The following is a 27,114-nucleotide window of genomic DNA, read 5'->3' on the forward strand; positions in this document are numbered from 1 at the left end:
TAATGAAGGCAGCAGAAATATCTGCACAATAGCCATTGTTAAGAGGAAACAATATTTGATTCCCTAAATGCTTGGCAGTTAAAGTTCATCCCATTCCCAGCCAGGAGCAGGGCCCTGGGAGTCACTGGCTCAGCTTCAGCCCTGGGCTTTGGCACTTCCCTCGGGGCAGGAATGGATTATAGTCCCATGGGTGAGCCCAGCTTGGCAGGGCCCATGGCCGAGCAAGGAAGGGCCATGAGGAGCTGGGGACCAGCACTGCTGTGGCATTGCTGAGGCAGGGGTTGACAGCCTCAGTGGGCTGATGTGTCATCCTGGGCCACGGGTAGGGCAGGGGAAGTAGTGGGAGGCCAGCAGGGACAGTGCAGTCTATGGGGGTGGCTCTCAGGTGCCTGGCAGTGGCTCAGGCACTGCAACGCTTAAAGAAACCAAGGTAGATGCTGACTATGTTCTCTTTTATACTGGTTTTTTGACCTCAGTTTTCTACCCTGATCAAAATATCTACTTGACAAGAATGGAAACATGAATAGGGCTTTAAAATAAAATGTCTTGTACATATTTTCAATGAAATTGCATTGTGTTTTACAGGTTCTGTACAAATTGTATTGCACATTTTTTTTTATTTTTAAGAAATAGTCCTTGAAAAAAGAGTCCACCCAGCAGAAGACAAGTTGTCTATCCACAGTTCTTGTTTTAGAACTTGCATAAAGTTAATATGTGGCTGATTTTCACCACCGTTTGATGGTTACCTTTTAGTATGAATGGACAAGAAAAAAGACAATGGAAACATGACAAAAGATTGCCCAAACAACTACTGCTATTTTAAGAAATATTTGAAATGAGGCTTAACATTGTTGACAGCTGCGAATGAGCCCAGGAAACAAGGCAGATCCAGCAAGCATCACTGGTCAGAGATGAGTAACACCCTCTGATTAAGCATCTATCAAATAATATCAACTAGCTAAAATGAAAATTTTATTTAAGTGAAGACTATTGCATGCCTGGGTTGTAGATAATGACAGCTCTCCTCCAAACTAACCCTATGAAAATCTGTAAAATTACCTTTTTTTACAGTGATCCAAACAACTGAAGAAACATCAGCTAGTCCGTCTTGCAGGTAAAATACAGGGAAAGCATTCCACCTGAAACAGCCAACTGCATCATACAGTGTAGGGAATATATATCTCTAGGCACTGATTGGGTTTGAAAGGAACCTGTTGGTCATCCTGAGTTGCTGCCAGACCACAGCATTGACCAGCTGCCTCAACAGGTGCTGGGTGCCCAGGGTGGCCATGGGATTCTGTCTTCACCAGCCAGGGTCCCATAGGACCTGGCAAGCCCAGGGATGGTGACCAGGGTAAACCCAGAGTCATATGGCTGTTCAGTGTGGTCACAGGGCCAGGACAGGGCTGAGGTCCAGCCAGGTCAAGTCTGTAGGTCATGGTCATTGAGGTACCTGTTCAGGCATAGCCATGCCTGGAGCAATAGTCAAGCAGGCAATAGGCAAGGTCAGGCAGAGAGGCCATGAGCTCAAATGCAGCTCCAAGGAAAGGGGAGCTCATTCTGCCCCGGCTCTTTCACAACAAGGCGATCACGGTTTATTCAACCAAGCCACAGCAAAGCTGGCCTGAGTGCGTGTAGACAGACCCCAAGGATGGGGAAGATGTCGCAGGGCCTGTTGATGTATGTGTTTGTTTACACAAACAGGAGGTTTTGACTCTAAGGTACAGTACTAAGGCAAAGCTTTCCCTCCAGTTAGGGCTCAGTAAGTATGAGACTAACTTTGGTTACCATCCCCCATCCCCATCCCTGGAGGTGTTCAAGGCCAGGTTGGATGGGACTCTGAGGAACCTGGGCTACTGAAAGGTGTCCCTGGACATGTCAGCAGAGCTGGAACTAGATGATCTTTAAGGTCCCTTCCAACCCAAATCATTCTCTGATTCTATTAACACCTTCAAGAAAAATAAAGGGAGAAAAAATGCTCAGTAAGAAGCAATAGTAAACTGATGTGTAGAAAATCTGTTGTATGCAGAATGAATCCGGGAATGGCATTTTTTAGTTCAGAAAAATAGTATTCTTAAACACATAAAGCAATACTTGCCAAAAAAAGAGAATGAAATGAGCAGTCCTGCATGCCCAGGTGGTTGAATAAGAGAAGGATGAAAATTCAGATACTAGATGAAAAACAATGTGAAGCATTAGGAGAAATATTTTCATCAGGTAAAGTTATGCTCTGAAACTATGCATACTTCAAATTGGAATTTTTTTGTGGAACTGGATGGCCTCTTGAAAGCTTTTCAATGCCTTGGTTCTGTATCTTCCCTAAAAATATTCTGACTAAATGCTTTCACCTGGATTTGGTCTCCACTGGTATGGGAGTTTTACCATGTTTCTACAACTTCAAGACTGGAGATTCCTTTTTGGCAATTCCTGATTGAAATTCCTTCAGCAAATCATAGTTTTAGATGCAAATCCCACTGGGGGAATGGAAGGAACATTTCATTCTTAATGGAAGCATCCTGCACTATAAGCATTTTGACTCCAAATGTACTTCTGACATAGTTATCCTTGTATGTTGTAACTCAGCACCCAACAGTGTAAGGATCAATAGCTGCCTTTATTTGCTGTTTGTCTGACAACACAGAGCATGCCCCTTAGGGACCTATGCTTAAAGCAAATGTTGTTGCTAAGAAACCCATTAAAGTGTGTTGTTAATTGACAATGAATGGCCTTCTAGTTCTTGTGAACATTTCTTACCAGCTCTGTTTCTTGTGGTGTACAAATGAGACATCATGTACTGGGAGCTGCTGATGTCAATGACACTGGATTTTTAGAAGCATGCACAGCAGAGGATGAGAAAGGCCACAATTATCAGATAAAGGAATTGCCTTTATTTGCTTTGATGGTGGTTATTTTATTTGGGTGGCATCACAGAACTCTGTGTGACTGAAAGAAAGCAAGCAAGAAAACAGAAACAGATGGGTTTCTCAGCCATGTGAATGAGATCACGTAATGCATTCACATTTGCACATTTTCCCTATGCCTGAAATACTGCTTTTCATGAGCTTCCTCCTAAATTCCAGTTTTGTTGTAAGAGCTAATCATACATATTAAAACATGTCGTTTTAACATTTTCTCGTGTGCAGCTACCTCATTCTCCTGGCCTTTCATCTGCTGAGTATTCAACAAGCCCTAGGTTTGTCCCCCAAATCTTTCTAGGTTGTAAATTGTTACTTAATGCAAAGTTCATCCAAAAAAACTGTGTTCCTAATCACTAATAATTGCTTTGGTTTCCAAAAATCACACCCCAAGACAAACAGTTACACAAATTAGAAGCTGAGAAGAGGATAGGATTTAAATGAAACATGGCATAAATCATATATACACCTGTACCAATGTTATCTTACATAGACTTCTGTGACAGAATACTGCATGTCTATCTCAGGATAGGTTGGCCAATGATTTGTAAACAAGAATGAGACGTTTTAAGAATTTAGCAACTAATTTTTTCCATTTCTTTCTTCATGTCCATATCCCTAGTATTAATGGACATCAATTGCTTATTCCAATTTAATCTTATGTGTAGGAAAGTGCAATGAAAAGGCCTAATAATATAACACAAAATATTTTATGTGAATCTTTTCAGACAGAAAGTATTATATTGAGAAGCATGGGAGAGAATTTATTTCTGAAATTTAAAAAAAGGAAGCATGTTGATACAACTTACAAAAAAATTTTTGAAAGGAATTTCATTTTTTTAGACACTTCTTTAAGTTTGCAAAGTATCAACAAATTAATTGATTTAATCTTTATAGAAGACTTTTAATCATTCTTTCAGAAAACACAGAAATTTTTTAGATTGGTTTCATTTTAGTCTTGGAAAAATTTGGGTATTGGGAAATTTGATTCTGAATGCTTAAGTGGCTGACTTAAATGCTGACTTATGGAAGCTGAATCAGCATTAAATGGAGAGCAATCAAACCCTAATGCTAAGAAGACAGGATTTTGGAGGGTTATTAAAATCCTATTGGTCAATTATAAAATCATGGAATCATTGAAAGTTGAAAGAGACCTTAAAAATCACCTGGTTCCAATTGCTTGCTATGAGCAGGGACACCTCTCACTAGACCAGGTTGCTCAATGTCCCATCCCAGAAAACTGTTAATTTATAACAAAGCGGACACATTTTGCAGCATTCTTTCGGTTCCCCTCCATAGTGCAAAAAAAAGGGTACAAATATAATAAGCTCTGTATTTTCAAATAAGAAATACTAATTGCTCAAGAATTTCTCAAGAAGAGCCTTTGTAGCTCTTTCCTATGACAAATTTATTGGATGAGTGTGTTTGACAGGTCAGCATAGTCTATTTATCCAAAATAAGTGTTTCCGTGTTCAGTAACCTCTAACACAGCAAAGGCAAAATCAGAGTCACCTGGATCTCTGTACTCTTCAGTTACTATGAATTTTCAGGGTAAGCTATGGGGACTAAGTGGCACTGCTACTGCTGAGTTTTTGCACAGTGCTCTGCCTAGTAGATCAGACGTGTAGGGAGGTTTTTGTACATATAGGGAAGTAAAATGATCCGAGTTACTAATGTTTTTTGTCATCTGAAGGACATTTTTCATTGAGATTGCTTCAGAAAATTGTCTCCAGAACCAATTGTTTCAATTTCCACTTCATACAGAGTAGAATTCACAGCACTTTCAAACTTAGCTCCTGGAAATCTCAAAAGAGAGACTGAACATAGAAGACAATGGTTCTGTTGCCATGTAACTTCATGAAGCTCCTTATATTATGTTGTATTAACCCCAGAAAACTACTAAAATCTACTTGGGAGGATTAGCTGTAATTTTCTTCTTTGAAAAAATAGTTTCTTGATTAAACTTTGTCCCAAAACTAACATTCAGGTTAGAATAAGAGCCTGTGGTAACTACTTACCACAATGAGAGATTTGTTTCACCAGGAACATATACAGAAAGGATTTGTAAATGAAAGATAATCCATCTTTCCCATGGCCTCTTTCCTTGAAACAGCTCTTATAATATGCGTATCAGTCCAAGTATGTCACTGTCATGTTTAATCAAAGATTAAAAGAAAAATTAATTTCATCATCCATCTCTCTTCAAAGATATCTCTGGGTCAACAGCGCTGGAAACTAAAGTTATTTACTAGATGATGAAGGAATTCTGCCAAGAACAGTACTTGACTGCTCCCACAAGATCTCTAAGTAGCACTGATACTTTCTTCAGTAAAATTAATTCCCATTCATTAGTGCAAAATACTGAGCAAAATCTGCAAGGTTTAACTTGAGAGCAGAGCCAGTTCTGGCCACACAGACTTTACTGCATGCCAGGCTTGGAACTTCAAGTGTTATGCAATTCAGCTTCTTATAAATGCTTTTGCATTCCTCCCAGTTGCTGCTTCCTGGGTAATTTTTCAGGAGCTGTGGAGGTATAGACAGTTGCATGCACACAGCTGCAATCTGGAGAGTGATTGTGCATTCGAAGAGAAGCTGAGAAAAAGGCTTTCTTCATCAGGAGACAAAAATAATCAGTCAATGTGGTTGGCCAGCAAGATGCAATATAAAAGGTTCAGACTGCCAACATATGTTTCTGGATTTCCTTCACTCCCTCTGAGGGCTGCTGTACCTAAGTGGACATAGTGAAGAGATGTACTAAAGGTATTTCTTTGCAATGAAAACTTTATTTTTTTTCTGGACCTGGCAATACCAACTTGCCTGTAAGTCAGCCAGGACACCTGAACTGCCTGAGTCCACCATGAGCATTCAAGCACAACTGTGAGGAACTGATAAAAAGAAAAATATCAAATGACTGACATTGCAATGTTAAAAAAAAATGTTTAAAATAATATAACAACTGCTGCCAGCAACTTTTCTTTGCTATTTTTCCCTTTAGGGAAGCAAAACATAAAGCAGTACAAGTGAGACTGTAAAAAGTGAGAATCCACTGACAATTTTGTTTCTGATTTGATTTTTGACCTGTGTTGGCTTGGCAGATTCTATTGACTTCACCAGACACATTTGATGGTAACATTTTCAAGGACATCTAAACAAGTTAGGGTCCTAAGTCTTAACTTAAAACTTTCAATAGTCTTTTGGGATCCTAAATACCTTTTTAAGTCAATTACACTTAAACTCCCAAGGTCTGACCCTGAAAAAGGGATTTATATGCTACAGTAAAAGCTGAAATACAATTATGTACATGTGACTTAGGTACATCACTGTTGAGACTGAAAAATAACTACATGTCAAGAGCAGCAGTTCCTTCATCAGGCACAGTTAGTGCTGAACCCATAGCTCAGCAGTGCAACGGCTATATGGCACCTTATCCAGGCTACCAGGCTAGAGAAAAATGTCCATTTAGGAAAGATCTGCTTTAAGATCCACCCATGGTAACCCGTTTGTTTTTTAAGGCTGTGCCACATCAAAGCAGGAATTCAGTATAAGCCTAGGTAGGACAGGCCAAGCTGAGCCTTTCTCCAGTAGAATGGTGGGATGCCAGAAATGAGGAGACCAGCAGACGATTTGGTCCCACTCACTTCAACTACTCACTTTTCACCTTCAGTGACCACACAAGGTCTGTGTAACAACTTCTGATGTCTTACTTACACACTGAAAAAATTTTAGGAAGGGGGAGATGTTGGCAAAGCAGCATATGTGATCTTTTCTTGCTTGAAAATGTCCAGTGAATGAGGACCATGCCAAAAAGTCAAAACTTGTAGCAATTAAAATGTGTGTGCCATTTGACAGTGGCATTTCTTCCCCCTGCAGTCGAAGATAGCCAAAGCAGTGCAATGTGTTCTATACACCAAGGCTGGAAAACTGTCTGCTTTGTATATTACTACTTTTTTCCTTTTTCCTTTTGTTAGTACCAGAGCTTTCATGCCACTGGTAATTTTCCTCCAATTTTTTTCTTCGCAGCTGCTATGAAGGTTCCTGTGGGGCTGAAGCCTTCATACAAGCAAGACACCCACTGACATTCCCACTTCAATCTTCCATTCTCATGTCCTTTGCCTCACCGTCTGACACATTGCAAGCTCTTACTTTCCATCTGCACCTCAGCAGCACCAGTGACAGTCAAACATGTAACTTAGCACTGCTGTGAGGCTGCATCAATCAAGTGCACACAGATCCTCTGCTGGTGTGTGACTTGAATGAAAGCGTAAAATGTGTTCTTAAATCAGCTAATCCACTCTTACATTGGGGAAGGTGTCCATACTTAAAAATGCAGTGACCTATTTCCTCCATGGCTAGAATTTAACTGTTGACAGCATGTAGTTATATTCTGCTCCATTCAAGAAAGTTTATCTGTGCAGTTTATGTATGCTCTACCATGCAGGAATCTCCTGAAGCATCCCTTTACACCTACATCAGCCCCCACACTAGGCTTTCCTCCTTGTATGAACCAACATTATGAGGCAAGTGGGCATAGATATGCCTGATTCTGTCCTGTCACCCAGCTAGATGACCCTAATCTGGACCAGGAAACAGTAATGGCAATCCTAGTACTGTGGGTGTAGTCCAAGCAATGTGATCCATAACTGCCCTCTAGGCGCTGTTAATGAGATATTTCAATTTCCACTACAGAATCCCTCATCTTTAATTATTCCTCCTTTCTGTTTGAGAATCCCATCTCGGAAAATGAACTTTGGCATTTTCTGGGGTAATGGTGTTGAAATAAGTACATAAATAAAAAGAATACAAAACCAGACTTTTTCCAGCTCCCAGATTTGTGTTTGGTTTGGGGCTTTTTTTCCTACATAATGTTTGCTATGGGTATAGCTACTACATGACAAAATTTGTCAGAGAAATGTAACTATTGCCGGATGAGCCTTTTATCCTTGTCCTATTATTTCTCTTTTCTTAATCATGAGAAATGGAGAAAAACAGGGCTGAAATTAAATATGAAAAACTATAAAACTATAAACTTTTGAATCTGGTAATAAGACAGGAGTCAGGCCCCACTGTTAGTTAAATCAACAAAAAGCAATGAATTTTTCATTAGCCACAAAGCTAAATAATTTACTAGGCGGGAAGGGAATCAGGAGAACAACTTCAGCTCAGCTGAAACTTCACCCTCATCGCACAAATTTTCCTTTCTCCTGAGTTCACACTCCAGGAAAAGAGCCTTATCCTCAGACACCTTGGTACATAGAGTTGAGTATGCTCTTCACTTCTCTTGAAACCCTTCAGCTATGTGGAAAATGTGTAGCTCTTCAGGGGGCCTGAGACTGAAATCCAGGTGGTCTCTGTCCCCAGTGTCCCCTGCCCTAAGCAGCCAGCTGAAGATCTGCCATCGTATGAGTAGGTGGTCCTGGGTGTGTTCAAGTCCTTTGAACAGAATGGAAAGGCTGCAATCAGACAGCGAGAGGAGGAGGAAAACTGCCCCATGATGCTGAGCCTGCTCACCCAAGTGGTCCTCAGGGAGGATCTGAGACACTCGGTGGGGATCTGCAGGGCTCTGAGGACATCAGGAAAGCATCCTCAAGTCAAACAGCAAAATCCAGAAAAAGCAACACCAACCTGACATTAGATTAGTAAAATCATACATGTTTTGAAAAAAAAAACAACCTGCATGCTAAAAAAAGTACAAAGATTTCACTTTGAATCTGTGGGGAAATATCTCAGTAATATCTTGCCTCCATTTAAGTCAGCACTGGAATACCTGTCAGACCACAGGGGGCTTCATGGAAGTAAGGAAAATTAGCAGAGACTTCTATTTCACAAGACTTTTAGTAGACACTCAGACCTCATTCTAAGGAACTTGTAAATGTGTCTCAAGGTGGAACTTTTTGCAAACATTTGTTGGACAGCCACTGTGATAATTGAGGCAGTGCTGTGACTCCTTTCATTTATGAGGCATTACACTCCTTTTTCCCACTCCAGATGCAGTTATTTTACCTTACAGACTTATAGAAGGTTATTTATTTAGAACCTTTACTACGACCCACAAGGAGTTAATATTAAATTTTTGTTCATTGAAAAGAATGTTGTCATACAGATTTTTTAAGATTCCTGCTTTCTGGGCATGCATTTGTCAAACAGAATTTGGCAAAAATACAACAAATGGTAATGGAAATTAATTTCCCTGGAGGAATCATTTAATCTTCCCCCTGCCCTTTCTCTCCCCATTTGCACCTCTCTCTTACTTCATGGGCTCCAGTACTGAAGCTTTTAATTGTCTGGATTGTCAGGTTTTGACATCCTAATCTCCCGATTTGCATTTTAGTAACTTAGCATCTGAATACTAAACATCTCTTGGTTCACAACCCTCCAGCAGCTGAGCCCCAGCTTGCATCAGAGCTCCAGCTTGCATGTCTTAGCTCCTCTCCTGCTCTCAATGGTGTAGATAAGTAGCTCAACAACCTTTCCCAAAGTCATTCTCTTCTCTCTAATTTGACAGTCAGGATTTCATCATCTGCAAAATTTACCTGTAACAGAAAACCTAGTCAGTCACAAAGGCAAATATTGCTATAAATTTTGCAGTGTATTTCTGCCAAATTTTGCACTGCTGATACCAGCAGAATTTGCTGATTTCCATCAGAGCAGAAGTTTGTGTGCTTGTACAGATCATGCTGCCCAGACCTGGAAGCCTCCTCTTACCACTGGGAGCACATAGAATCAAAGCCATAAATTTTTACTCTGGATTATAGCAATCAAACCTAGATAACATAGGTGACATTCTGTTACAATGAAATCTAGACTAGTTGAAATAAACCTGGAAATCTCCAGGAGCAGGGAGGCTGGGAACAACATAGCTATGTGTATGAAAGGAGGCAGGCAGCCACAGTCTTGCAACTACTTTAACAGGAATTCTTACAGGAGAAGAATGAAGAAACATGCTCAGAACAGAGAAGCAAGCAACTGCTTATATTTGGTTGACTAAATGCAGGGATCAGTTACTAATTACTGTGCTTGTTTGGTGGATATTGTCTATGCAGGGACTGTGCACCAGCTACTCTGCTATGAAAGACTGGAGTTTTCTTTCTGGGCTGCGCTTGAAGAAGAGGGACATCATGAGAGGCTGTTGCACTCATTGTCTCTAAGGAAGTCTCTTTTAACAGTTCTTGCATGGTCTTGCAGGTTAGATATGCCAGAATACTGCCAGACAAGACACAAGGCTTCCCCTCTGAAAACTACAATTATATAGTACTGAGCTTCTTCTCTGCTATAATTTTCCTGTATTTCCACATATAGATATATTTCTTCCATTAGTGATAGCATACCTTTCTCCCAGAAAAGGCTGTTACCAGTTAATGTATCTGTGAGGCGCTTGAGTAGCTGCTGGCTGTGCACTTAGGTCCATTATAGAGATACCTGGAGGACCAGGCAGGTCCTGCTGTCAATAATTTTTCTTTCAAAATCAATTACTGTCACAAAATAAATGGAAAAAAAGGAAAATGTGAAGAAATATAAGTACAGTGTTAAAGCACCGGCAGTTAATGGTGCTTTACTGAAAGTGAGAGAAAATCTTACAATTTATTCAGCCCAGGAGAATGTTGCAACTGTACAGAACTGTACAGAAGCACCAGAAATGTTCTGTGCCTGGGTCCTCCCTATCCCAAATGCTCATGAGTCCTCCAAACCAGGCTATTCCTATATAGCAAAAAACTGTTGTCAACCACTTTCAGTTGCTTTTGTAGATCATTTTGATGACAAGGTCACAGTCTGTGCAGCCATAATGGTTCTATGATAGCAGACCAGGCTTGCTGGAAGGGGTCATTAAAGGTGACATCAAGTGTGTCTGGGGAGAAATATTTCCTGGAGTCCTTAGGAATGTGGGCAATACTTGGTTGTACTAAGTGCTCCCTGCAAAACCAACAGAGAAGCACAGGGCAGAAAGATATATTAGTTACCTTCCTCCAGGCCTTTGTAAATATGCCATTGCATGCTTGCACCTCAGGAGCTACAGCCCACTCTCTTTCTCTGTGGACAGCATCAAATGCAGGGCTAGTGAACTTGCAAAATCTGATGATGTTTTGGCTTTTTGTTTGTTGTTTTTTTTTTTTTTTTTTAAGACCTAGTACACTGTGAAGCTAAGAGTTTTATTTTGAAATAGCTCACAAAAACACTGTAAGGATGGCAGCATAGACTGAAATGTTTATTTGCAGACCTTCCTGATGCCACAATGAGCAATTGTGAACATCATTTCCCATGGTTTGAATTAGTTCAGCATTGAAACCGTTTATTGATTCATTAATGGCAGATCATTGACTCAAAATCCATGAACCATTTATGCAGAATCAACATTGGTAAAGAGAAAACCAAAAATACTAGACAGTTACAAAATATTAATGTAACCTACAAGTTTCTAAAATTGGCCTTCTATAGCTGATCTCAAGAAGTTCTGATCTCACATATGCACACACAAGAGATGGGGCTGGTCTGGCTGCATGTCACCCTCACTGCTCCCAACACTCCACAGTGAGGAAGCCCCCATAGGTCCACCAGCACATCCTGGGGCATGGGTCCCTCTGCACTCCACCCACACGGTCACCCCCTCCGGGAGCTCTCTGCACCCCCATCCCCTGTGCCCAGGGAGGCTGCCTGGGCAGGGGCTGTGGAGCCATGGGGCCACCAAGGTGTTCACTGGTGTTCTGTTCCCACTCCATGCGCTCTCTCCCGAGATACAAATACCTTATACTCCTTTTTTGCTAATTTTCAAGCAAGTTTCAAAACTGTCTGTGCAACTCCCTGCTGTCATTGAATCCAACAGTCATTTTCCTCCTCAGCACTACTCCCTGTGCACAGTGAGGGTGTTAGACCCACACACATGCATTCACACATGCAGCATTTACTGTCACATTTCTGTTTTACCTGGTTGTCCAGACCATTTGACATGGGAAACAGGGCCCATGTGAGCAGGATCATGCCTGATGGCATAACTTACCTTTTTCTTCTGAGCAATACAAATGTTTGAAGATTCAATGATTATGCAAAAAAAAAAATGCTAGCAATGTGCTCTTTTCACTGATATCTATTGTTTTACAGTTTGCCTAGAACTATACTGAATAATTCACGCTTGAATAGTCTGTTCTAGGTGTGTTGCTGCCTTCTGAATTATTTCAGAGACATTTTAGAAATACATAAAAGTCATCTGGCACAGATAGAGAATTTGGATTTTAAATGTTAACATTTAAATAAATCAGTGGAAAGTTGGGGTATTTTATTCTGGACAGAAAACCAGCCCACACTTTTACCTGAATCAAAACCTGCAGCTGAAAATGTTGCCTCTAAATTGAAACTGAAAACTGAACATCATTTGGTTTCAGTAGCTGAGAGGACTTTTGCTATGACCTACAATAGTTTTAATTTTCCACTGAGAATGCATTAGTACTGGTTTGTTTTGACCCACTGCTGTATTTAGTTAGTATTTCAAAGCAAATCAGCCTCTTTTGTGTTTTTCTTCCTGCCATGCCCATTATCACCGAGGGCAGGGGACTGGCAGGAGCCTTGCAGCCAGCACCAATTAGAGTCAGACCTGCTGTGTGGGGCTCACCTGACCAGATGTCCAGATTTACACTGTAGACTTTCATGTCCTGGACTTACCATCCACAGAAAGAGGCAGGCTCTTCTGTGTGTGATTTAATTTGTCTTAACATGGATGTTTAAAATAAGTCAGAGCAACCAAGTTTCAGTGACTCCAAACTGAGCCCAGGAAGACACGGTCACGTGTTGGCATTGACACAGCCGGCTTTAAACAGTGGGGCGAGGTGACTCCAACCCACGATGTCAACCCACTGCAGTTCACATAAATTAGCACCAGAATGAACGGAGGATTTAACAGATAACAAGAAAGTCTCGGTGGTGCTCCAGAGGTGAGCAAGGTCAATTTGAACACCAGAGGAATGTAAGCAATGTTCAGATTAATCCACCCACTACTGTCCCTTGATAGCACATAAATAAGTCACAGATATCTCAGTGACTTTGCTGGGAAAGATGGAGTGTGTTCTCCTAGCACTAAATTTACTACTGTGGATTTCTTTATCTCTGTCCTTTAGAGGATGTGAGTTTTATACCAATCACTAGGTTAAACACTGAAAGAGTCTCCAACTTTAAAACAGAGCCAGTTATTTTTGTTGCCTACCTAGGGATGTGCAGCTTGTAAATTGCTGGGCTCTTGTTTCATAGTAGGAGTGTACTGGAGCACAGCAAATATGCTATATAAATCAGAGATTAAATTGAATGTCCCTTTGTAATGCATGGCAAGAAATTATGGACTTCATCAGAAACTTCAATTTGGAGACAAATACCAAAAAATTGTGTATAGCCAGGAGTTCTTATCAATTTCTAAAAGACAAGGATTACATTTCATGTCCAAAACATATTGCACACAACATAAGGTAGCTCTTCCAGACCTTCTTTTGAAGGGTAAAGGTAAATTCACTACTTCACTAGGGATTGGTAGCTGCTCAATACCGGCGTACATGAGCTGATGACATTTGGTAGGAATAGAGGACAGTTCCAGCTGCTAACCTCACATACTTGAATTTTTGTGCTTCATCAGGAAGCAAGTATAATATCACTGCCAGTGCATTCTGTGGATGTTGTAGACTGTTGAGGGAATTTGTATAATTTTACATACATTTATTATATATATATTATACACTGTAGAAAGTAAGTGTTCTTTGAAGACTTCAGGGAGAGTAAAGGCAGTATCACTCTGTAAAGTTATGAGTGAAGAATTGATGCGATCTTCATGCTTATACATAAAAAAAAATTAAGTAGAATATGGAGACAGTCTTCTTGGCATATAAAGTAAGACCAAAAAAAATACCTCCTCTTCTGTTGTCAAATACAATGAGGACACGGAGAAGGCCAAACACAAAAATGTTCAACAGGCTGAAGAAAAGGCCTGTTAGGGTGAGATTTTAGAAAGAAAAAAGTACAAAGTAATGAGATAGAAAACAAAGTGCCATAAAGGAGATCAAAAGGTGACTTGATTGTAATATTTAAGATCCACCCCAGGAAGAAAAATGTTATATATTAAAATATTGCTTTATCTAACAGGGAGTAGCAAGTACTAGTATCCAAAATGTGGTATCAGACACATTTAAGTAAGAAGCCATGTGCAAACTTCAAATAGAAAGATGAAATTACCAAAAGAAATGGACTTGAACATCAAGTTCTTTTTGTTTGGAAGAGATAGTTTAGTTAAATACAGACTGTAGTATTTAATTTGGGACACAAGAATGGGATATAAGACCCTTGTCTCCAAGACAGAGTGAGCTTGGTGGCACCTCAAGACTCTAAAATGTCTGAAGCTACTTGGAGAACAAAGTCAAATTATATTAATTTACAGTTTTCATCTTCTCTTGGGATGGCTGAAGGGAGAAAATAAATTTTTTTGGGTAGAAAAACATCACTCTTTGCAAAGAATTACTACAGTTCACCTACACATCTGCAAGAGAGAAAGAAGCAAGAAAATGATGTGTAGACAGACTGCAGATGATGACATCCAGCAGGAAAATTCTTCATGGCTAAAAATTTTGCTCTTGAATTTCAATTTTGATGTTGTATTATGCAAAGGAATATTAAGAAGACAATGATCATTTAGAAAGATTACGATACTAATGGTAATGGCTTTGCAAGCTATAATTTCAGGGAAAAAAAAGGCTCCAGGTTTTCTATGTCACATCTTTTTTTGAACCATATTAAAATGTAAAATTAAAGGACGCCTCAGTTTTTTTAGATTGTTCTGCTCTTCAATATAAAATTATCATTCCTTTTCTGGGAATGAGAACACTCTCTGTTTTTTCAGTTTGCTTTTGCGGGTGCCATTTAGAACTTATCACTGTAATAATACTGGTGTTCCTTCTTATTTGCCTTATCTCTCTATACATAAGCCTTTCTTTGTTAGGTCCATTTGCCACTTTGCAGCTTATTTGGGTCTTTAAGATGCTGGGTGAGAGAGGCCTAAAACTGAAATTCATACCTTGGTAAACGTTTGTTTTTATGGAAGTGCAAAAATAAATGCACACAAGGAAAATGAGATAAAGCCAAAAGAAAAAAAAAATTAATGCTAGAAGCACAGAAGCACTGAAACTAGTTTTCATTTCAAACTGCTTGTTCACCAGAGAATCTGAATTGTCACAGAAGGGAATGCACATTAAAAGTAGACAAAATGATACAAGAGTTTATCTAGTATTATTCTCAGTGGAAGGATGTGCTCCAAATATTTCTATTTTTCTGCCCTCTTTTCATAGCATTACAGAATAATTTAGGTTGGAGGGAACCCTTGGTGGTCATCTAGTCCAATACCTCACTCAAACAAAGTCCAGTTAGCCCATATTGCTTAGGGCTGTGTCCAGCTGCAGTTTCAATGTCACCAGGGATGGAAATTCAACAACCTCTTGGGGAAATTTCTTCTCTTCACCTTCCTAGTAAATCAGTAAAAACAGTAATAAGTTTCATAAAACAGTCTCTTTTCCACAATGAAAAGGTTCCTCAGTTTCTTGTAATTTGTTGGGTGCTTCAGCCTCTAACCATCCTGATGGCCTCCACTGCATTAGTCCCAGTATGAAAGAATCCTTCTTGCACAGTGGAGCCCCAAATTGCACAAAGCTCTCCAGAAGTGGTCTCACAGGTACTGAAGAGAGGAGAAGGATCCCCTGCCTCACTGACTGAATGGCTAACATGGCCCAGTCTGTGGTTAGCCTCCATCTGGTACAGCTGGGCAGCACAGCATCGCGGGCTGGCCAAGGCAGGGGCTTGTGCCACGGAACACTGCACTTGTGTGGCACCGGTCTCAAGTGTGGTGTGCAGCTTGGGGCTCCTCAGTGTAAGAGGAATATAAAGGTCTTAGAGTGTGTCCAGAGCGCAACAAAGATGGTGAAATACCTCAAGGGCAAGACCTAGGAGAAGTAGCTGATGTCACTTGGTTTGTTAAACTTAGACGAGAAGACTGAGAGGTGACCTCATCACAGGCTACAGCTTCCTCAAGGCAATCAGTGGAGGGCAAGTGCTGATCTCCTTTCTCCAGTGACCAGAGACAGGACACTTGGAAGTGTGAAGCTGCATCAGGGAACATTCAGACTGGACATTAGGAAAAGGTTCTTCACACAGAGATTGGTTGGGCACTGGAACACGGTCTCAACACAGGGTCACACACAGCACCAAGCCTGCCGGAGTCCAAGGACCACATGGGCCTTAGTCATACGATTTTAGTTTTAGGGGGTCCTGCAAGAAGATGGACTAATTTTTCTTAGAGTGTTGTGTTGTTTTGTTTTGATTTCAAAAGTGTCTGTCTGTTCCTGGTTATTACAGTCTGGTTTTCTGAATTCACTGAAGTTACTTCTTGCAAATCCATCTTCCAAACCTTTGAGAAAAGCAAGGAATGGTCAGGGACATTCATTCCACATTAGAGAAGGTGACATTTTGGGGACATGTGAACAAAGAAAAAAAAGTCTGAAGAGTCAACATTAAAAGCGGTGCATAAGATGTTTTACACCTGAAATACTTTAAAAATCAAATGGAAAAAAACCTGGAGATAACTGTAGACTACTTCTCGTTCCTTTTTTATCTTAAAAAATATCAGTCACAAAACTTCTGGCAGCCACGGGAGAGCAAGAAAAAGCTTCTTTTATGTCCTCAGAGACCAACCCATTCTCTTCATTTCTCTTAGCAGCATATAAACTTACTGGTGCTTTAACATCAAGGTACATAAAGGCAAATACCTTTCTGAGTAAAATCCTTTCATTATTTTTCTCTGTATAAGTGATTCATGTTCTTTTATAAAACATGACTGTAGAACTTTGGTTCTTTCAAAACTTTTTATAGACTTAACTCTTAGACATGGAGACTGGCTTAGGGAGATTCATAACTAGCACTAGCATGTTTGTCAGCATGATTTGTCACTGCATCAGGTGAAAACTTTGAAGTTAATTGGTTCATATTTAAGCCATGCTTTGAAAATGCAAAGCTCAATGCAGCTTTTTTCCATAATGAGGTCCATTTCTTATACTGACTGATAAGCAGTCAGTACAAAATGATGGGCTCTTAAATCTCTGGGAATTTTACTTAATGAGAATGACTTTGATTCTCATTATATTGATTTCAGTGGGAAAACTTCCATTCATTTTAATAGGTACAAGACTGACCCTTGCTGAGGATTTGGAGTCAGTCCAGCAAAGATCACAAGTATATGAGAGGGAAGTACAACTGCACATTGCCTTCCCTGCCTGGCCTCCTGTTATCAGACTGTGCTGTCAGAAAACCGTCATGCCGGAGTTCATGGGATGATCTTGGTACTTGAGACTGCAAAACATTTGGAGACCCTCTGAGCACATACACTTACCTAAGCCTCACATTTTGGACCCCAGATAAGGAGTATTAAACTCTGTTCATATAGAGCCCAGAGCCTGAATTTCTTCCTAAGAGCTATGAGAAGCTTTTTAATGAACTGAGAAAGACACATTGCTTCAAATGGCAGGGGCTACATATCCCCTTTCTTACCACAGCCTAGTATTTGGACCACTTAATTATGAATCAGAAGACCCAAGTTCAATGCCTTGCTCAAGTATGTTCTGTCCATTGGGCCCAAGGCTAAAATATACAGTGAGTTTTCTCAAATATTCCATGAATTATTTGTAAATATGAAGGGAATAGTACAAAATTAATGAGGGATGGATGGCAAACGAAAACACAAATCATTATAAGACAGTCTTTATTAATGTTGTTTTTCTGTTCATCAACATTTTAAAATAAAACCTGTTTTTTAGTTAAGAAGATAAGATTAATAGGACAAAACAACATGTTCTTAAAAGTTGTCATTTCCCAGAATTATAATGACAGAAGTACAAAATTGCAAGATAAAAAGTGCACCCTAATGGTGCTTTTATTTCTCCAATTCTTCTTCTAGTTCTGAGATGCAGTTTGAAGCAAGTCACTATTCTGAAGCACTCTGACACTTTGGGAAGGATTCCAGTTCCAGTCCTAGATCTTTAATGCCACTTAGGTGCCATGGAATAACCCCCTTGTCCTCCAGCTGCCACTCTAAAGGCAAAGCATCTCCTGTGTTAGATTTGCCAATCCCACACAGATGCCACAGCCATAGCAGGGTATCTAAAGTGGCCTGCTGGAGGCCAGGCATGGCGAGGAAGGTAGAAAACTAAATCCCACTCTCTATTGCTGCCAGGTTGCCTGAATTTGTTCAAAGCTCCATCAGGAATCGTAGCTGTGGCTGTGTGGAAAGCTATCAAAGCTCTGTTGCTGCATCTCCTCCGAAGTTCCCGAGCCTTCCCAAGGACAGGCGAACATATAGCACAGTGCTGTGCAGAGGTGTCAGCTCAAGTCCCAATCCCAGGGTGGCTGCACTTGCATGTCACTGTGCTTCAAAGCCAGCTAGCAGGGCTTTGTCAAGCCGCATGTATCCAGATGGATTTTTCCATGCTTCACTCAAATCTTCCTTACTGTCACATAAGTCACATAACCCGTGACTTAGCTGCAAATATGACTACTTACAGTGCTTGCAAGGTATTATAAAATCACTGTTTTGAAGTGCATTCCAGTGCATTATTTCCATCAAAGCAATTTGTTGCTCAGATTACCATTTCATTTCCACCAAGAGAAAAAAAAAAGATGTAAAGAGAACATGCAAATTGTACATGATTCAAAACCTTCTGCTTTAAATGAAATATCCAAATAAGCTTCAAGAAAACTTGGTTTGGATCCAGGTCTGAATTAACTTTCCCCTACTCAACATCTAGCCTGCATTTCTCTGAAGATTGAGTTCTTTTTTATGGTTTTCCTTCTCCTGTGTAATTGCTCTTACCTGGAACATCTGTCCTTTTCAAAAGAGAATGGTTTTAAGTGAACATAGATTTTCAGCAGAAGGTATCTGGGATGGGTAGGAACACGATCTATTCACAAGAGATAATTTTTTTTTCCCACCTGGTGATTGTAATTAGTCAATATAGCTGTGTCAGCATTTATTGAAGATGCTAATTCACATTTGCTGATAAATGTCCAGTTGTAATATTTTTTTCCACTGGTAGGTCTCAAGAGTTCTGTATTTATGCAATGAGAATATACTAAGAGATATTTGCTGTCTTACTGTAAGCACCCATAATAACTGAATCTAAGTTTAAATACTTGTTTATATTTTAGTTAGAAGACCTCCAGAGAACATGTGGCCTGCATTTTTTCTCATCATCCTGAGACTCTGTCTTTGCTAGAGCCTCTGGAAATACATTCAAAAGGGGAGTCTCCTAATTTCAGTGCTTGTGAGTAACTTGAAAATTCCCCCCATGCTGGTGTGCCATTTGAATTTGGCTTTTTGATCTTCCATGACACCATTTGAATAAATTACTAGGAATCAGCTTTAAAGAGTATTTATTTAGTTCCATATTCTTTTTTTTTTCTTGGTATGAAACACAAGAAAAAGTTCTTTCTGATATATGTCCATTATTTTCAAATATGAAACCTCTGAATATAAACACTGAAGAAGTGTGACTAAATCAGCCTGCACAGAATTTTTAATAACCCTGTTTAAGGAGACCAGGGGGACAGACAAGTTTTTTGGAAATGAAGGCTCACTCTTGCATATGTATGTGCTTCTGCCTCTATGTCATACAGGTTATAGGCTATGAAGGTATTGTACTTGGTTTGGTCACATCCAGTTGTAGATCATAGTAATCACTCCTCATCCAAATGGCAGTCTGATGATCTTTTCAAGATCTAGGGCTGGTGGTGCTTAATCTTCTCATTAATCCAATAGTCAAGCTGACTCAGATTGAAAAAGCTGTAAGTCAAGCACTAGGAAATTTGACAAATATGGGATAGATGACTTATCACTGAGGGAATTTTTTTCTTCCTTAATCACCTACAGTTAAAAATGAAAACACAAAGGTACACCTGTAGTGCCAGTAAATGAGAGCAGTTGCAGTACAAATTATGAAGAATAGTGTGTTGCCAAAAATTCATGCAGAGAAATGAATCTCTTCCTGATGGGCATCATTTTCCAAATGGGCTCTTGCATTCTGTTGTGGTTTGAATTATGGGTTTCATGCAGACAAAATCTGCAGTTCAAGTGCACAGGCTGGTGAACAATAGCTGCTTGTCTAGAAAAATGAAAACAAGTGATAGCCTAGCAAATGAGTATGGTAAATTTAAATTAACAGAGAGGTTGTCTGTTTTAATCTCTGAGTGAAGGGCACATTGCTTTCCAAAATATCTCAGTGAAAGAAACAATTCCAGCAGAATTAAGTTTTTGACTTGTATGATCTGTAAATGTAACTTCAATAAATCAAGGAATTAAATCCTGCTTTTTGTTGATAGATCATCTGCAAGGAAATTCTCTTAAATATCTTATTATTCACAGAACATGTATGATAATGTACACTGTTCAAACTGGTGCAATGGTTAGCTAAGGCCTGGTGCTATATTTCCAGGTAGGAGAAAGTAAATCAGCCATTTAGAAGAAAGTGAATAGGAAATTAACTTTCCACAAATTAGACTGACAATTTTCAGTCTTTTCCAAAGAAAATACACTTCTTGCAATGTCTAAATAAACAGTTTTCTGCTCTCTGGTCTCATGTCTGCTGCAATGGGCAGTTATCAATATGTGTATGTGGGACTTCCAGATCTGCCAGGCCCAGTGGCCTCAGCAGGCACAGTGGAACAGTAGCACGGCCTCATGTTGGCGTTGCTCAAAGCTGGTCCCTCGTGCAGCTCTTCCCTGTGATCTCCACCATGGCAAACCTTCCTCTGTTTCCTTGCATATGGCTTTCCACCACCGGTAATTTTCACTTTGGTCTTTTTTTTTCCCTGGCTTATTAGTCCTGGAATGTTGCAGTGGAAAGGCTTTTAAAAATTATTAATGAAGCATTTTCTCTATGGTTAGAAAAGATAGTCTAACTTTATTTCTTATCACCACAGCCTCTTAAGTACTTAAGAGTCTTTTTCCTCATCTTCACAATTTCCCTTGAACAGGGAGATATACCATCAAATTCACCTTACACCTAAGGAATGGAGGCTACTTAAACCAGACTCTGACAACAGGTAGATGTCTGAACTCAAACCTATAACCTATAAAGTCCCACCCAACCTCTCTGACATCTGAAGAGGCTGAGGTGCTCATTGGCCAAGTTCGTCCTTGGTGCAATACTCGTCTTCTGCGGGTGTATTTATATTAGCATATTAGCTCAGTCAGGGGTGTACTTTGGAAGCTGATCTCCTGGCTGGCCTTCTCACTGTGTTTCATGGACAAATCTCACAAGGCTGAAGGCAGATTCCTTTCAGATGAGTTAAATGGGAGATGTACTCCCAAAACGTACAAAATGCCTTTCAGCTGGTAATGGTCACTGAGTCTGGGCTGAGGCTAGAGCCACTCTGTGGAGGAAAGTATACAGTATAGGTATCAGACCCTCTACACCACCTATCTCATTCTACACATTGGATCCTTTCAGACCACACTATTTTCTAGCTTAGACACAGTTTGGAATGGTGATGGATACCGAGGTCTTTACCAGGCAGATATGACCTCATCTGTAGTCCTCATCCCATGTATCAAAATTTGATACATGGACACAAAATTCACTTTGACAACAGCCAGGACAGTAGAAAAATGAAAAACCAGGCTACAATATAATGTTAAAAAATATGTGATCTTTTTAACCTTAGCCAGGTTAAGCTGTGGTGTCTGCAGAGAAGTTGTGAATGCCTCATCCATGGAAGTGTTCAAGGCCAGGCTGGACGAGGCATTGAGCGACCTGGTCCAGTGGATGGAACTAGGTGATCTCTGAGGGCCCTTCCAACCCAAACCACTGTATGATTCTATGATTCATAGAACTTACAGGAAAATTATTGGTCATCAATCAGCCACCTGGGAACTTGTGAATTTGGTTTCTGAAATCTCAATAGCAAGAAAACATCTTTAGAAGATAAGTTGCCTTCATAATACTCATCTACTCTGCAGCCTAATGGTGCAATTATGATTTATTTAGTTTTATTAAGTCATTCAAGAGCCTATTTCCTTTTTGAATAGCTACAAAAAATGCATAAAGTCTTAATGTGTTGGGATACTAAAAAAGCAAATCAAACGAAGAACAGTCCCTGAGATTTATGAAGCTGTGGTACTACTTCAATTTTAATAAAATGTAGCCAATGACAAAAAAGAAATATAAAATGATCTAATTATAATTATATAAAATGTAATGGTGCACATTATATAAATGTAAAATTGTATAAAAAATTAATGGCTAAGCTAGCCATATAATCACGTCTCTATTGAAATTGGAGGCTAAAATGGAGCTGGCATCCTAGACAGTCGTCAAATGGAGAGGCACGTTTATTTTAACAGCATAGTTAATTTCAAGTATTTTTTTAATATTTTGATTCTTTCACTCTAGTTTTATAATATAACTCTGTTAGCCCATGCCTTTCCCTTTCTTCTTAATTTTAATCTTCTCCTAACCTGGTTAGCTACAAGGTGAATGCCTATGGCAACAGCAAAAGTCATTGCAATGCAGCAGCTTGAGGTACAAAAAGAGCTGCAGCAAATGCCTACATGTGAGCAATTGGCCTGACTCCACCCTAGTCGATAGCAAACTATCAGTGGCGAGAGGAACTCACTGCAGCCTGAAACAGCCACTGTATAAAACATCCTGTATATACCACTGCTGGTTTGCTAGATCTCTGTCAGCACTAATAGGAACTAAGAGAGATCAAAATTAGATAACAAAGCTAAGCCAGATGAATCCAATCTGACATTTATTCTCTTGGTCCTTTACATTCACCCACATTTATACACATATATTGCTGTGACATCCTTTTCTATAACAAGTTTTTTCTTGTTCTTACCAGTGCAATTCATCAGTTCTGTGTTAGCAATACTTTGGAAGTGATCGTCTGGTCATATGTTTTATGTGACTTCCTTTCACAGCTTACCATAAACTGCATGATGTGACATTTATATAAATGAGTGCATTATAATGATTTGGTAATTCTTTACACCAATAATTATATTTAAGTCTGGGCATATCTTCCAAGACACTTAAGTCTTAAATGCTTGTATAGACACTCCATTTGCTGTATTGAGAAAAAGGTCAATGACTTCAGATTGCTAAGATGCCTACCCGTTTTTGTAAATATTTGCAGGCAGTGCTTCTGGCATTTTTCCAGAATGGGTCCTATTTGAAAAATATTTATGTTCTGTAGCAATGTGCAAGAAACTCTTCTCAGAAATCTGATTTTTAGTGTCCTCACAGAGCAGTTGTTTATTCTTCTCTTAAGTACTTATCAACCCCACCCCAATTGTCAATCTCAGGTTTTCAGCCTGGAGAACACTCCAGCTTCTTCAACTCTAGAAAAACAAAATTAAACAAAACAAAACAACACAACATTTCCCCCCCTCCCTCAGATAGAAAAATACAAAATAATATTACTATTATGATAATATTAGTCCATCAATAAAAGCATGGGTTCCAAATTAGACCATCAGACAATAGTCTCATTGACTTCAGCTTGCTAAATTAGGCAATTTATCTTCAAGTTATTCAAGGTTTCTGGTCTTCATTGAGTGCAAATCTGGCATCTTAGTCTGCCTCCAGGAAATACACCAAAACTTGACCCTGCCTGTTAGAGTTCAGACAGCGTATGTTTCTTATGGGCAAGAGTATGATTTTAACCACACTGATTCTAAAAGGTGGAGATGTACTACTTATTTTCTAGCAAGAAAGAAGTTATCCAGCTGCTGATGCGTGTCTCATATAGGTAGAGAAACTGGAGGAACAAAACGGGCAGAAAGCCCAAAGTCCATTCCACTGGAGTAAGCAAGAAAGTCATAAAAACTGCTACCTCATTGACGGGAGGAAATCATATTAGACAGCAGATAACAGAGCAGCAGCTTGCAGCCCAGAGAGGGATTTGGGTTGTCCTAACTTATAAAAGAGTGTTTCTTCCATTTTATTGCCTGTTCATGCTAGTTTTCAGGAGTGGAATGCCCCAGGGAAAAATGTGCATGATAGGACACTTAATGCTAGACCAGATGGATCTCTCATGCAGCTTCTGACACCTTTCTTCCTTAGATTGCTACTGTTGTCTTCTGTCTTGTTTTACCACACTACACTTAACTCCTTAGCACCCTTTTTAGCTCTTTTTCTCTGAAATCTCTCCAGTCTGACAACAATTTTCTGGTAATTTTTTTATATTTGGTAAGAAAGCAGACAAGGTACAGTAGATGAAAAGCCAGTTCTTTCCTGTTTCACGAGTTCTCTGAGTATCCATCCACAAAATGATGCTGGATTTTTATCACGTCATATTGTATTAGAGACATGAGTGTAAATCTCTGCTCACTATTGCCTTACATCTTTCAGCATTGGAGCACTCCAGCATCTTTTCTCACTCAGAGAGTGTTTATGATACTTATTGTTATACTACTCCCTGTATTTCAGGATTACATTTTAAAGTGTGGGTGAATAAGAAGACATGAAGGAGGGAAAGTGATCTAATGCCATTATGTTTATAATGGCTTCTGCAGAAAATAACAATCACTTCATATTTAGTAAAGCTTGCATATTGTACAAAGGGTAAAACTGTTAATTTGAATATGCAAGTTTTATAAATGTAGAAATCCTGAGAAAAACACAAAGTCTTAGATTCCTGTTATAAACCTATATAGAGAAAAAATAATGTGCCCACCTTCCCTTGGAGTCATCTTACTTCCTTTTAGCTATCCAACATACATGCTTCTATTTTAAACCTGGTTTTGGGTTCATAGTTTTAGCATATAGGGAAAAAAAGTACCTTTTTAAGTTGAGGGGTGAAGTACCTTCTGGAGGTACCTGTTTTTCCTCATTGACTGTAGAAATAGGATGTTGAGATGAGTCATCATCTAATTCAAGCATCTGAAGCCTGATTTACATCTGATCTCTCTGTTCTTTTATGGTCACTGGAGAAGCAGGCCTCCTCCAAACTGCAGTTCATCTCATCCTCAGTGCTGGAAGCAGATCAGGTGAACAACTCTCTCCAGATGTCTTTTACTTTCAACTTATAAGAAAGAGCTACTTATTGTGAAATAGACCTCTCGACTTTAGACATCTCAAACCTGGTGTGATGAATTTTGTTTGGATCAGACAACCTCAGACTCTTCCCCAGTGCTTGCAAGCTGGAGTGACAACAGTGTTCAGAGGAGTCAGAGACATCTGTGCCCACTATTATACATAGAAATGGCACCTTGCTGTCCCTCAAACGAGTGGGCTTCAGAACTCAAGCACACAGCACTGCGGGGAAGCCAGATTAATTATTTAAGCAGCATTACACTATCTGTAAGCACAAACAGTGCTTCCAGCCAGCGTCTGACAGGCATTGTGGCAGATGGAAAATGCAGGCACACCAGCTTCTTCTGAAGCAGCTCAGGTACCTCCATCATGGAGCAAGACCAAGGATGAAGATGGTTTCTAAATCTGCTACTAGAAGTGAGAAGTGCATGTAGGGTAAGAGGTAAACAAGTTAATTCATTGCACTGAAAAAGGAATTCACATTTATTCAGGCCTTCAGAGTGCAGTCATTGTTATATTAGCCCTTTCAGGAGGGGGCAAGAAGTAATCCATGAGAAGGACTCTGTAAGAATATCTTACTATGAAACTGCACATCTTATAGTGCTCACATTCTGAGATCAAGCACACCAAAGACTTCTAAATTATTTTGGAAAATTTTCCATGTAGCTATAGAAGTTCTTTAAAGTACAATTCATTTCTATCCTCTCTGTGGTCATCCCCTTGGAAAGACAACTAAGACGTCCTTTTCAAGAAACTCTTTTCATTTTCAATCTTTTGTGACTCAGTTCTATTGTAATTCTGCTCCACCACATGGTTTTTTCCTAATATTTTTCTTTTTTTGAAGAGATCTATCTTTTTTTTCTTAACTGCATGATGTCCTTCTCTTTCCATCTGATTAAAATTACACAGCTTGTTTCAGAGTCTGGATCCAGTAATTACTCTTCTCATGTCATCAGAATCCTTCCCTGCTCCTCCATACAGTCTGACCCTCCTGCAGAATGGGTATCTCTGTGTCATTGCATCTCTTTCATAGTCTCTCCCCTGTAATGGTTCGGTCTAACTTTCATCTTTGAGCACATTCTGAAGCTGTAAAATAACTGTTGGCTTAAATATTATATTGTTCTTCACGATGGGAACTTCACAAGCTTATCTTTGCAGTGAGAACAGACATCTAGCTGCTGCCCTCCAGGTTTTGGCAAAGATAGAGAATGGGAAGCAACTGAAGCCCTACTCATAAATCCTCCAGGCCTCAGCAGTGTAACAAAGATGGAGTATTGATGCCCCAGAGGTGAGGAGCTGTGCTACCTGTGACCATGGACAGAGACATCTGGGCCTACAAGGTGTGATGGGAAGAGAGTCTGACAGCCCTAAGAAGAGGTTCGGGAGCCTTGATAGCATAAGAAGAAGATGAGCTGCCATACCTTTATTCTATATCTGCATGAAAATTTATTTCAAAATATTCCTATTTATTATTCTGAGCAAAACAAAGAAATGACACAAATAAAAGTAGTAAAATCTGTTAAAATAATCTATCTTTTGTTTTTATGAGATCAAAGCCAAGTTATAAGTCTTGCAATAGGCTTTAAAACTTGGTTGTCCTAAAGGGGTGAAAGAAAACAATCAGAGAGGACTGAACTAACATCCTGCACGTCTTGGAGCATGTCAGAACAGAGTTCTACTCATTGAAAGAGGCAAACCATATGCATAACATCTATATAGAATGTAATATATTCAAGCAGTAATTCCCCACAGTGGAAACAAAAGCTGCCACAAAATATTGTCTCAGTATCAAGTGTGAATGTTTTTTAGGTTTTTGTTACTCTATGTGACACTGAACTCATTAACCTTTTAAAGCTGTTTTTTGGGGATCTCCTTATCTGCCTGATGATTTTATAGTAGCATTATTAATTAGCAGACAAAAATACTGTAAGTAAGCCTTTTGTTTTTATAGCTGCAGTCATCCTTCTACAATATTTTAGTCTTGATAAGAGTAGCTGTAATTTTTGACAATTAAAATCTCTACTGGATGTCTGCTTTCCCTTTACAGGGCTATTGAATTCAATGTGTCATTGGTAGTTCTGCCCATCCTCTCTCCTCCAGTT

The sequence above is a fragment of the Corvus moneduloides genome, chromosome 2 (assembly GCF_009650955.1).
Source record: "Corvus moneduloides isolate bCorMon1 chromosome 2, bCorMon1.pri, whole genome shotgun sequence".
Taxonomy (NCBI): domain Eukaryota; kingdom Metazoa; phylum Chordata; class Aves; order Passeriformes; family Corvidae; genus Corvus; species Corvus moneduloides.